Here is a 12,462-nt window from a genome sequence, read left to right on the forward strand (position 1 = left end):
TAGAAATGGGAATTTATTTGCCAGGAAGGATGATCCCATCATACTTCTGCTGGAACCAGCGCATGGCCTCCTATTTGCTGATTCTGTGTTTGGCCCCATTGCAACCTGTTCTACACTTCTGTGATGCTGAAACCTGGTCTACCCAACACCACATAGAAGTCCAGACCATAGATACCAGTGCTTGGGTCACATTTGATCCCCAGATCGATGTGTTCCTGGATCCCAAAGCCAAAGTTTCCAGTATCTGAGCAATTCTTTTTTTCTTAACTCATACTTCATGCCTTTAGACTTCTCTCCAGGATTTCTTCTGCCTTGGCCTCACAATGGATGGCAATCTTTTCATTTCTCCTGATGCCAAAGGACCTGATGGTGTATCTAGCTTTGGAGAACACAGAGGTTCAGCCTGTGAGCTGCTCCAGCCCTGAGGCTGCCCGGGTCAGTCAGTCTCCACTCTGCCCCACACAGATGTTGAGGCAGAGCTTACAGATGCAAAGTTCCCACATAGGCTCTCCTTTTCACTCTGATCCTGAGCCTTGGTGGAGAATGGGAAGAGTATCTGTATATCTTCTTTGGTGAGCTGTCTGTTCAGGAGTTTTGCCCATTCCTTAATCAAGTTTTTTTTTTTATTGTTGAGTTCTAAAGGTTCTTTGTATATTTTGGATAACAGTCTTTTATCAGAGATGTCTTTTGCAAACATTGTCTTCCTGTCTGTGGCTTGTTTTCTCATTCTCTTAACATGTCTTTTGCAGAGGTATTATTTTTTTTTTCATTCAAGAAAGTCTATTCAACTGAGGGGACTACTCAGTAGACAAGAAGATCCCTGCCTTCATAACGCCTACACTTTAACGGAGAAAATGACAATAAACAGATAAATGAATAAACATATGACAAGCATTTAAGTGGACATAGTTGGAGAGAAAATTTAAACTGGTTAAGGAGTTAGAGAGTGACTAGAGAAAGATCACTCTGGCTGCTGTGTAGACCTAACATGGCCCAAAGTAGAATCAACCATAGTGGGAACAAGAGCAGGGGTGGGGACACCAGGTGGTAGTCTATTGCAGTCATACAAGCAAGAGATATGTGGGAATGGATTAGGGTGGAAGTTGTGGAGGTGATGAGAAGTATCCAGATTCTGGACACTAGTTTTTTTTTTTTTTTTGGCTGCACCACATGTCTTGTGGGGTATGGGATCTTAGTTCCCCGACCAGGGATTGAACCTGGGCCCTTGGCAGTGAGAGCTCCGAGTCCTAACCACTGGACTGCCATGGAATTCCCTGGACACTAGTTAAAAGTGGAGCTGAACCCTATCCATTAAACCGTTGATGTCTCTGTTGAAAAAAAAAAAAAAGTGGAACTGACATATTTGCTCATGGATTGGATGTAAGAGAAGTAAATGATTCAGGGATGAAAGCTAGGTTTGGGTCTAAGCAATCAAGCGAATGGTGGTAAAACTGGTGGGGGAGTGGGGAAGGAACAGGATAGGCAAGGACCAGACCTGGGCATGGGACACTCAAGTGACAATTTGGGTGGAGATGTTCGAGCAGGCCATTGTGATTCAACTTGAAAAGTTAGCATTGGAGCTATACATGTGACTCTTCCACTTATGAGAGCATGCTGGATATCTCTGCAGGCCTTCCATATTCTCTCTCCATGCCTCTCCACCCTGCTCCCTGCCTCCATATAGACTAATCCATAGGGATTAAGTCAGTGGACTCCAATCTTCTGGTTTCCGGCAGATTCAGCCCTCTGGCAGCAGATCAGAAGAGAGGAGAGCAAGGTGGGATGGCTTATTCTCCAACTCCCTCCCTGCAGTTCTCCTCAGCTGCCTGAGCCTCTCTTGTGAAAATTTACAGCTCCCGTCAGGCAGGCTTCCACACAGCTGTCTCTCCAGATGCAGGAACTGCTCTGTCGCTTCACCCCTTCTGGTCCTTGGGTGGAAACAGCTTCTCCCCTTACTAGCCTGAGGTACTGCTGTCCTTACACTTTTACAAATAGTCCCTTTAGTGAGCCCTGCTTGAATTACTGTAATTTGACTGTGCCATCTGTTTCTTGTTGGGTCCTTGACTGAATTTAAAAACCTGAGATTGGATAAAATCACTTAGGGAGTAAGAAGAGATACAAGAGAAAAGAGATTTGCTCTAATATGAAACTGACTCTTTCTTGTGAGTAAATTTGAATTTTGAAACAGTAAAACAATAAGGTTTAATATAAAGCAAAATAAATTTTTTATGTTTATGATCTGCCAATTTCCCAGAAAAAGTTTTGTGGTGACTTTAGTTATATACCAGATACATTAAAATCACCAATGGACAACACATCTTTTATTCAGGTGCCATCTGAAAGTTTTAAAAATTTGTTGACTTAATATCACTGAACTGTCCACTTTAAAATGGTTAAAATGATACATTTTCTGTTGTGTGTATTTTACCACAATTTTTAAAAAATGTGTTGTTTGAAGATTTTTAGGTTTTATAAAGGTATTGTATTAGCATAACAATGAAAAATTTAAAAGACCACCTCTAATCTCATTATCCTATTAAGCAATATTTACATTTTTATTTTCTCTTCTTGTTGTCTATAAACATAATTCCACATAGCTTCAATATAATTTGCCATTCTTATCTTTTCATACTAAATTTAAATTTTATGATTCATAGTTATACTTTTTAACATTGTATTCACAAGGTTTCATTGAGTTGGTCAACTTTTTAAATTGGTGAAAAATTGGAAATAACCTAAAATAAAGTACTGTAAACATCTTCATAAAAAAAAAAAGAGAGATTTGCGGATGGACTCCTAGGACAGTCTTATTTAGAAGCTGGAAAGAGGAGGTGGGTTCCACAAAGCGGAGGTCAGAGGGATGGGAAGAAAAACAGGAACACGTGGTGGTGTCCGGGTGGTGGCTCAGGGAAGACGGGTGCAAGAAAGAGCTCTCCTCCAGCGCCCCAAGCCACCACTGCTCTGGGACTCCCGGAACCTCTTGCCGCCCTCCTTATCACTCCTGACTCCTTCTTGCCTCAGGTGGATTCTCTCTCATGGGTCTTGAAATTGCTTTGTAATTTGGCTTCCGACATTCCCAGGTCAGCTGATATGTTATACGTATCTCAATCCTAAGGTCTGAGGAGGCTCTCAGCAGCTGTGCAAATGTACAGATGCATTAAGTATGGGAGGCGGGGAAACAGAGCGAAACCGCCAAGGAACGCACACACAGGCACACCCAATTACACCTGCCTCAGGCACTGTTCTGTGACTATGGCCAGGGCAGGAACTATTTCACATTCACTCTGATGTTGAGTACTGAACATAACACCCAGTACACAGTGGCAGCTCAGTACATTGTTTTGGATGAATTAATGCTTTTTGAAAACATGGCTTATCGTGATATACTATGCTTTTGGTGCATGAAGGCCCCTTTACAGACTTGACAACTAATTCCTTGAATTGCCCTATTATAATATGTCCCTGATTATGCTTTTGTATACTATGTAATGCCTGGGTGTGAGTGCACTTTTTTTTTTTTTCCCCCCAAACAGAATTGTATTGAGAAGATGACAACATGAACTCTGCAGAAACAAAGGCTGTGGATTTTGGTCACTTGGGCTCTAGGGCCCTCAGATAAATATGTTACTACTGTACTTCTAAGAACAATTCTCTTTGTTTAAAGTGTGAGACTGCTATTCACTAATATCTTGGTGCCATTCCCAGAAATCATGCTTCATGTAATTGGCAAGTTTTTGCAAAGGCTGTTCGCTATTTGCAGCCTCTGTATTAGTGTTCTTGACTGATTTCCTCAACTCTGACTCAGCACAGGTGAAAAAAAAAATCTCCCTCTTCTACAAAGTGGAGTTTGAATCCTGGCTGTGCCAGCTTCACAAGCAGTAACCTTGTGAAAGATCTTAACTGCTTTGAGTCTTAGTTTCCTTATCTGTAAAATGGGATTAATAGTACAGTTGATCCTCATTACTTACAGATGCTGTGTTTGCGAATTCATCTACTTGTTAGAATTTATCTCTAACTCCAAAATCACTACTTGCAGCACTTGTGCAGTCATTCACAAACATGTGCAGTACAACAAAAAATTTGAGTTGCTCAAGATGCGCGTTCCCAGCTGAGTTCATACTGTAAACCAGTAACCTTTTTATGGTCTATTTAGTGTCATGTTTTTGCATCTATGTTCTTTTTCTTGGTGGTTTTGCTATTTAAAATGACTCCCAAGCATAGTGCTGAAGTGCTGTCCCAGTGTTTCTAAGCACAAGAAGGCTGTGATGTGCCTTACAGAAAAAATACAGATGTTACATAGGCTTTGTTCAGGCATGAGTTATGGTGCGGTTGGCTGTTAGTTTAATGTTAATGAGTCAACAATGTATATTAAATAAGGTGTCTTTAAACAGAAACACACATAAAACAAAGTTATGTGTTCACTGGTTCATTGACGAAAATGTTGTGATCAGAGGCTCACAGGAACCTAATCCTGTACTTCCCTTAGAAGAACTGGTTCAGTATATTGGCTAATTCAGTGTTTGCACAGAGTTTATAAAAGATAGTTAGAATTAGGGTTAGGGTGTACCTTAAAGACCTCATTTTAACTTAATTACCTCTTTAAAGAATGTATCTCCAGATATAGTTACATTCTGAGATCCTGGGGATTAGGACTTCAACATACAAATTTTGGGGGACCCGATTCAGCCCATGACACCACCTATCCATCCTCATTTCCCACACCTGATTCTCTAGCCACCAAACTGGCCACTTGTCATTCCCTGAGGTTTTCTTGCCAGGTTTCTGGACTTTGTTCATAATACTGTGTCCTTACAGCATCCCCTATCTCTGCATATCTAAGTCAAATCTACTTTTCAAAAATGAGAATATTGACAAGTGCTCATTAAGGAGGTAATTAAGTTAAAATGAGGTCTTTAAGACTCATTGGTCCTAATCCAATATGATTGATGTCCTTATAAGAAGAGAAAGTTTGGACACAGCCATGGGTGCACACAGAGGAAGGACCATGTGAAGACAGAGATAGAAGGTAGTCATCTACAAACCAAGGAGAGAGGCTGACACCTTGATCTTGGATTTCTCTGCCTCCAAAACTATGAGAAATACATTTCTGTTGTTTACAGTTGACCCTTGAACAATACGGGTTTGAACTGCGTGGCTCCACCTACATGTGTATTTTTTTCAATAGTAAATACTGCAGTGTTACACCATCCCCGGTTGGTTGAATCCCAGGTGCAGAACCACATATACGGATGAACTGTGTATAGGGAGGACCAACTATGAATTATACTCGGATTTTCAAACGCACAGAGGGTGGGTGCCCCTAATCCCTGCATTGCTCAAGGGTCAACTGTATAAGCTACTCAGTTGATGGTATTTTGTTAACAGCCCAAATTGACTAGGACACCAGACAAAGGAGTTGGGGTTGGATTCTGTAGTTAGTGTGAGCAACTGAATTTTTTAAAGAGTTATCCATGCTGTGCTTCAAGAAAGGAACTGGAACCATTTTCTGAAGAGAATGAGCTAAAAAGGGGAGAGGCAGGAGGCAGGGTAGGTTATCGTTGTTAGAGCGATTCTTACAGGTTTATACACCTAGGGTTGAGACTTTTATAAAACAGTGTATTGTAAGGCCCTGTTATAAAAGGCTGTTCAGGATAGTAGTGGAACAAAAAGGTCAAAGGGTCTGGGACAAGACCGGGCGAACACTCTCTAACAAAACAATGATATTGCATGGGTTCTGGAAACTTTTGCAATAGCATGTTTGAAATTTTCAGTGGGGCCATGAGGACTACAAAAGAATTTTGCAGCAATGGCCCCTGAGCATAAGATGTACTATTCCCGAGTGTGCTGAGGATATCACTGTGGATATGAAATATTGAGATCTGGTTTGTGAAAATAACAGGTCTCTAGCAAACATTCAACAGAGAGTCCTGAGCTGATGTATGTGCCCGGACTAGAGGTAGCAACTGAAAACTTACTTCATTTTGTATCTTTTTACTTCATTTTGGTTTTGGCCTTCTGGAGTTTGATCATCCTAGGGAAACTGTGGCAATGATTGCATGAGTCTGCAAAGCAGATAATAAAAGCCAGAACTAGTAGCTGTGTTGGTAGTAAGGAGGGTATAGTTTGGAGAGGTATCATAGGGTGGTATTGATAAGACATAGTAACTAACTGGATCTGAGGGTACAGAGGAGAGAAGCTGAGATTGTCCAGAATAACTCAGAGTTTGAATTGAGTAGAATAATTTCACTTTTGGACATGTTGAGTTTGAGGTGCATTTCCAACTGGGGCATGTGAATGCAAAAGTCTAGCAGGCCAAGACTGGAATGTATAGACTTGAGAGCTATTTGCCTGTGGGTGACAGATAAAGCCAAAGGAATAGATACCAGGAATCTGCAGTGGAAGAAAAGATAGTTAGAGGCTGTGAACAGTCGTTCCCAGGCTGCAGTGGAAAGAAGTGGAGACACGGGAGTGATCAGAGATATAAGAGGAAAACCAGGACACAAAAGCCACCGGCAGAGGAACAAGTGATACAGTTAAGTTTGGAAAGAGATGGATAGATGAAAATACACAGGAATAGGGTTAAAGTGGAGGACACTCAAGAGAGATGAATTTCTTTTCAGAGAAGTGAAAGGCTAGCTCGTCTTAGGGAGTGGGAAAGGAATTAAGGAGAATAGAGAATGTTTGGAATATGCCCCATGAGGAGTACACTAGGAAGTAAATAAAGCTGAGCAAAAGGATTGCTGATCCCAGTGAGAATTCAGCTGATACTCTATAGGGTAAAAGTATAAAGGAAAATTGTATGGTTTCCTGATGTTTCCCTTAATGCTTTGCAGCTGTTTTAATCAGCACTTTTTCAGTTGCAAGTGACAGAAATCTCAATTCAAAATAGATTAAAGAAAAAAAGGAAACGTATTGGCTTACATAACAGGAACGTCTAAAGAGCATAATGATTTATGACATGGCTAAATCCAGAGCCTCGAAAAATGTCATCAAAACTATATTTTTCTCCATTGTTTAGCTCTGCTTTCCTAAGTAGCCACTGCCAGCTCCAGAATACAGTCTACCTGCTTTAGCAAGTCCCCGCAAAAAGAGCATTTCTCTCCCAACTTTCCAGCCAAACCCTAATATAGACTACAGTTGGCCCAACTTGGGTAATGTGACCACCACTGGACTAATCACTGGGGCCTAGGGGATGGGATAGTTTGACTGCCTGGGTCTGAGTCATACACTCACCCCTGAAGTCATGAATTATATAAACCCAAACTGAGGAAGGGGTGGTTTGCAAAGGAATGCTGTCAGGTGAAACAGCCAGGTGCACTACAGACCAGGAATATGAGAGGAGAAAACAGATGGGAGGATCAGTATCTGTCAGGATAGGTTAGGTTATGTACAATAACAACCCCCTAATCTCAAGTGCTTAAAACAACAAAGATTTATTTCTTCTGTCGCTACGTGTCCATTGTCAGTCAACTGGGGCCACTCTCCTCACCCAGAGTGTGCTGTAGATCATGGAGGCGAAGGGAAAGAGAATGTGGTAAAGGAAGCGTTCTCTCTTGAAGCTTCTGCCTGGAAATGAGACTTTTCACGATTACGTTTCATTGGCCAGAGCAGAGGGGTTGGAGAAGTAAGACCCTACCAGTTACCTAGAGGGAAGAGAACTGGAAGTTTTGTAGATGGTCCTAATGATGACCCCAGGGACTAACCAAGTTTGGAATATTGGCAGAGAGAAGATGGCAGAGAAACCAAGACACGAGAGGATCAAAAATGTTTGGAATGTCCTGGAGCGGTGAGGGAAGGAAATAACGCAAGAAAAAAGCAGAGAGCCTGTGGGGTGAGCTACTGGAGAACAAAGGGAGAAGGAAAATCCAGTTGGATAGCAGTGAGAGAGTGGTAGAAAGCATGGGGGCTATTATATCTCATTGCATAGCTGGTCACAGAAAAGTTCATTGCAGCTTGGTGGGGTAGACTGAATTGAAGCTGAACCAGTCTACTTGGGTGAACAGGTGCCGAGGATAAAGACCCAGCTGTTGGTACTGGAAGACTGTCCAGCCAAGCAGGCAGAACACAGTAGTCAGGAAATATGTGAACCTATCAAAGTCAGGGTCCAAGTGAATGGTCAGCCTCAGGATGGATGTGGCCGCTGGATTCTAGACACAGGTAATGTTCAGAGTTGAGATGACACAGAGAGGCAGGTTTCAAGTGCCAGGAAAGTTTGCCACAGATAAAGCCCCAGCCTTGAACTGGGGGGAGGAGAGAGGTCAGGACCCCTGGAGGCCTATGGGGAGACGAGACTGTCACAGGCCTTAAACAAAAGGGAGCAAGATGAAAACCAATTTTATTCCTTGGTAACTTCTTGACATCAAGTCGAAGCCCAGTTTCTAGAAATGAAAAATAAAGTCAGAGTTCAACTGCAAGAAGGTCTATTTACTTTTGAGCTTTCCAAATGACGATGCAGAGCTTCCCAAAGCCTTCGACCATGGAAGGTCAGGGCAGAATCAATGAGTGAGCGTTACTGGACCCAGCTGGCAAGGAGAGGAGGCATGTGAAGATTAAGGAATTATGTTGATCCTAGTAAGAATTGTGAGGTCAGAACGTTGGAAAGTTTGTATGCAGCTGTTGAGCTTGATGGCGATAGATAGGGTAGAGAGAAGGACTGAAATCCTGAAATGATCAAGGAAAGTGGAGAGTATCCTGAATTCCATAGATAATTAGAGAAAGTAGGGGAAGGGATGTGTAAGTGAATGGCTTGGGCTTCCAAAACACATATGGTATTGAGAGCAGTGGTGGAGAAAAAAGTAGGGAAGTAGCAATTAAATAGAATATACCAATGCCTCCTTACCCTGTGAGCACTGGGGAAACACAATGGGAAGTGGCCTACATTAGAGATGACAGTGGTATTGGTGGAAAACCAAACTTTAATCGTAGTTAGTCATGAACTATATTTAAGAGAAACTGTGTTCAAGGATGTAGGGGAGCTTCTTGATCTTAGAATGGGGAGTTCCTAATGCCCAAAAGAAGATCCTAGTTAAAGACCAGGCATGGGAGATATGAGAATGGATGGAACCAAGGTATGAAAGGAGGGAACTGGCAGAGAGAATATGTGGTTGTGTAATTACAGAAATAGATCATTACAGAACTGTATTTGCCCTAATATCTTCTTCTGCTCTTTTCATGGACATAGTTATTGCCTTTATACTTTAGTTTTAAAAACAAAAAATATTAATGGTGTTTTCCCATTAGTGAGTTAGCCAGGCAAAATTATAACGTAGATTCAAGTATGTGACTGGATTAGGACGGAATAATGGTCCCCCCCAAAATGTCCACATTCTAATCCCTGGACCCTGTGCATGCAAAAGAGACTTAGCAGATGTGATTAAGGTTAGGACCTTGATACTGGGAGATTATCCTGGGTTATCTGGGTGAGCACAACAAAATCACAAGAGTCCTTATAAAACAGAGGTAGGAGGGTCAGACTCAGAGAAGGGGATGTGTTGACAGAAGCAGAAGACAGAGTGATGTGGGACCATGAGCCAAGGGTTGCAGGTAATCTCTAAAGCTGAGAAGGACAAGCCATGTGTTCTCCCCTTGAGCCTCCAGAAGAAACACAGCCCTGTGAATACCTTGATTTATTCTCCCTAAGATTCAGTTTTGGACCTCCGACCTTTAGAAGTGTAGGAGAATAAGTTTGTGCTGTTTTACACCATTAATTTTGTGATACCTTGTTACAGCAGTAATAGAAAACTAATCTAAAGACATGATTAAGGGAAATCCAGGCTCTGACATTCCAATGTCAGGAAAAGGCAAGAAAACAAGGGCTGGAGTTAGGTGGCAAAAAAAATGAGGGATTATCATTTGCTATTCCTCATCTTTAAAATTTACTAGAAGTAATAGACAAATTCTCTCAGAAAGAAATGCCATGATCCTATGCTTATACACAGATTCCAAGGTGATTTGAAGTTATTTTTGTCAGTCTACAAAGAAAATTGGAAATTCTTCGAAAGATTCAAAGAAAGAGTTATAAATGACAAAAGAGAGGATAAAAGAATTACTGCATTTTAGAAATACTATTCCATGGGTTTATTTTTTACAAGATATTCTGTACAGTTTATGAGAAAATGAATTCTTAGAGCAAGAAAACAACTTGTGACAATAAATTCTCATAAAGTTCAAGAAAGAGTATTTTTTAAAGTTTACTGAAAATTCCACACTGTTTTATAAATTATTATGCTGTAGTGTCATCTTCTAGGTCTTCCGAATCAGTTTATTTTCATTAGAATATAGCTAATTGTAAGAGTTAACGTCCTTCATATAAATATGTCCTCCTCACCTCTCTCCCTTGGCATCCCCCCTCCCGCCCCAGATCTCTTTGTGGATGGTATTAGGAGTATGCTGTGATTTAATTTAGATATCTGAAAATGTGTGTGAGACATTGTCTTCAGAGGGCTAATTGGATTTTTCTTACTTAATGGATTTTTTTTTCCTTGAGTAACAAATATGCATCATTGCAAACTCCATACACTGCGAACTATTTGAAGAGGAGTTTCATTCGGCATTTGTTCTGTTAGCCTTTCAGAGCTGGGGACCACACAACAAACAAGGCAGGTCAGGAGTTAAAAAGTTGCAGCCAAGGGTGTGAGACTAGTTTGGAAGGCGTGAGCAAGTATAGAGTTCAGGAAGACCATTGAGGTTGGCACCCTGGGAGTTCAGCTGTGCCTGGCTAGCCAGGGGCACAAGCAGAATCAAGGGAAGCCGGAGTGGGGAGAGCCAGGCCAGGCAGGACCCCAAGCAGTGTGCCTCAGTGTGCCAGTCAGAATTTGGATTTAGCCGGGAGATAGAGTTCAGCCAGAGCCTCGGAAGATCAACTCAGCTGCCAGCAGCCGGAGCACAGTCAGGGCAGGGTGGCTGAGTCCTGGGCAGCAGCTTCCCCTTCCTGCTTTGGTTTTGAGCAGTTTTCCTGATATAAATGAAAAAATGGTGAGCAGGGCCATCCAAGTACATATTGGAGAATTCAGCAGAGGGCTAGATTTTCTGAAAAACAAATAAACGACAACAAAATACCCCAGTTCCTGGTAGCTATACACCTTTTCTTAAAAATAAATCTTCTTATTTATTTATTTATTTTTGGCCACACCATGCGGCATACGGGATCTTAGATCCCCAACCAGGGATTGAACCCATGCCCCCTGCATTGGAAGTGCAGCTTCTTAACCACTGGACTGCCAGGGAAGTCCTTATCCACCTTTCTATGCATGATACTAAGTACAAAAATTATAAAGAAAATGATTGATGTATTAATATGAATGTCAACGTAAAAAGATTTTAAACTTGTATACATCAATCAGTATTCACAAATATGCAATGACACAGACATCCAAGGTATCTATAATAGGAGATAAAACTATCATTTGATCTACATGAATATTTATAACAGCAGAACATTAGAAATAATTGAAATGTCGATCAATAGGCAGTTGCTTAAATAAATAACGAACTATCCCTACAGTGAAAATTTTTTTTAATTAAGTAATTAATTTATTTTTGGCTGCGTTGGGACTTCATTGCTGCACGCGGGCTCTCTCTAGTTGCGGCGAGCGGGGGCTACTACTGCGGTGCGCGGGCTTCTCATTGCGGTGGCTTCTCTTGTTGCCGAGCACGGGCTCCAGGCGCACGTGGGCTCAGTAGTTGTGGCTTGCAGGCTCTAGAGCGCAGGGTCAGTAGTTGTGGTGCACGGGCTTAGTTGCTCCGTGGCATGCAGGATCTTCCCAGACCAGGGCTCGAACTCGTGTCCCCTGCATTGGCAGGCGGATTCTTAACCACTGCGCCACCAGGGAAGTCCAAAACAATCATTTTTTTAAATTATGTAAATCTATATATAATATTGTGGAAACCTGTCCAAATATATTAAGTGAAAAAAGCATGTTTCAGAACAGAATGTGAACTTACATAGTATGTTGTTACTTTATTAAATATTATATATGTCAAATTATATAAATAAAATTATGTGTAACTACATATAATTATATATTAAAATATTGTAATTATTTATAAATTATATCTATATCTTTATAGAGATAAAGAGATAGTATAAGCAAAGGAAAAAACCCTGAAATAATACGTACCAAAATGTTACCCTGGAAATTAAAACCCCAATTTAGGATTGTAAAACTACTTTCCTAGTGTAAAATTTTAAATGTGTTGTTAAAGCCAATAATGTTTAAAACAAATTTATGACACAAAACAAAACATTTTAAAACGTACACATAACTCTACTAGTCACGTACAACTATTTTTGTTTCTCTGTGTTCCCTTTCAATACTTATCTGCACTATATGTTTGTTTTCCTGGTTTTCTTTGCCTTATTCCTATTGTAACTTCAAGGTCAGCAGTTTGCAATAAACACAGCTCAATAAATATTAGTTAATAGTTGTGGTTATGATCATAGTGATAGCTATGTGAAATAGA

At 41.0% G+C, this 12,462-nt stretch overlaps 1 pseudogene; it reads right to left on the reverse strand.

Moving 5' to 3' along the window:
• Positions 1-12,462, reverse strand: part of LOC118893979 — a 21,435-nt pseudogene continuing 8,973 nt past the window's right edge.

This window comes from Balaenoptera musculus, chromosome 4 (genome assembly GCF_009873245.2).
Source record: "Balaenoptera musculus isolate JJ_BM4_2016_0621 chromosome 4, mBalMus1.pri.v3, whole genome shotgun sequence".
Taxonomy (NCBI): Eukaryota; Metazoa; Chordata; class Mammalia; order Artiodactyla; family Balaenopteridae; genus Balaenoptera; species Balaenoptera musculus.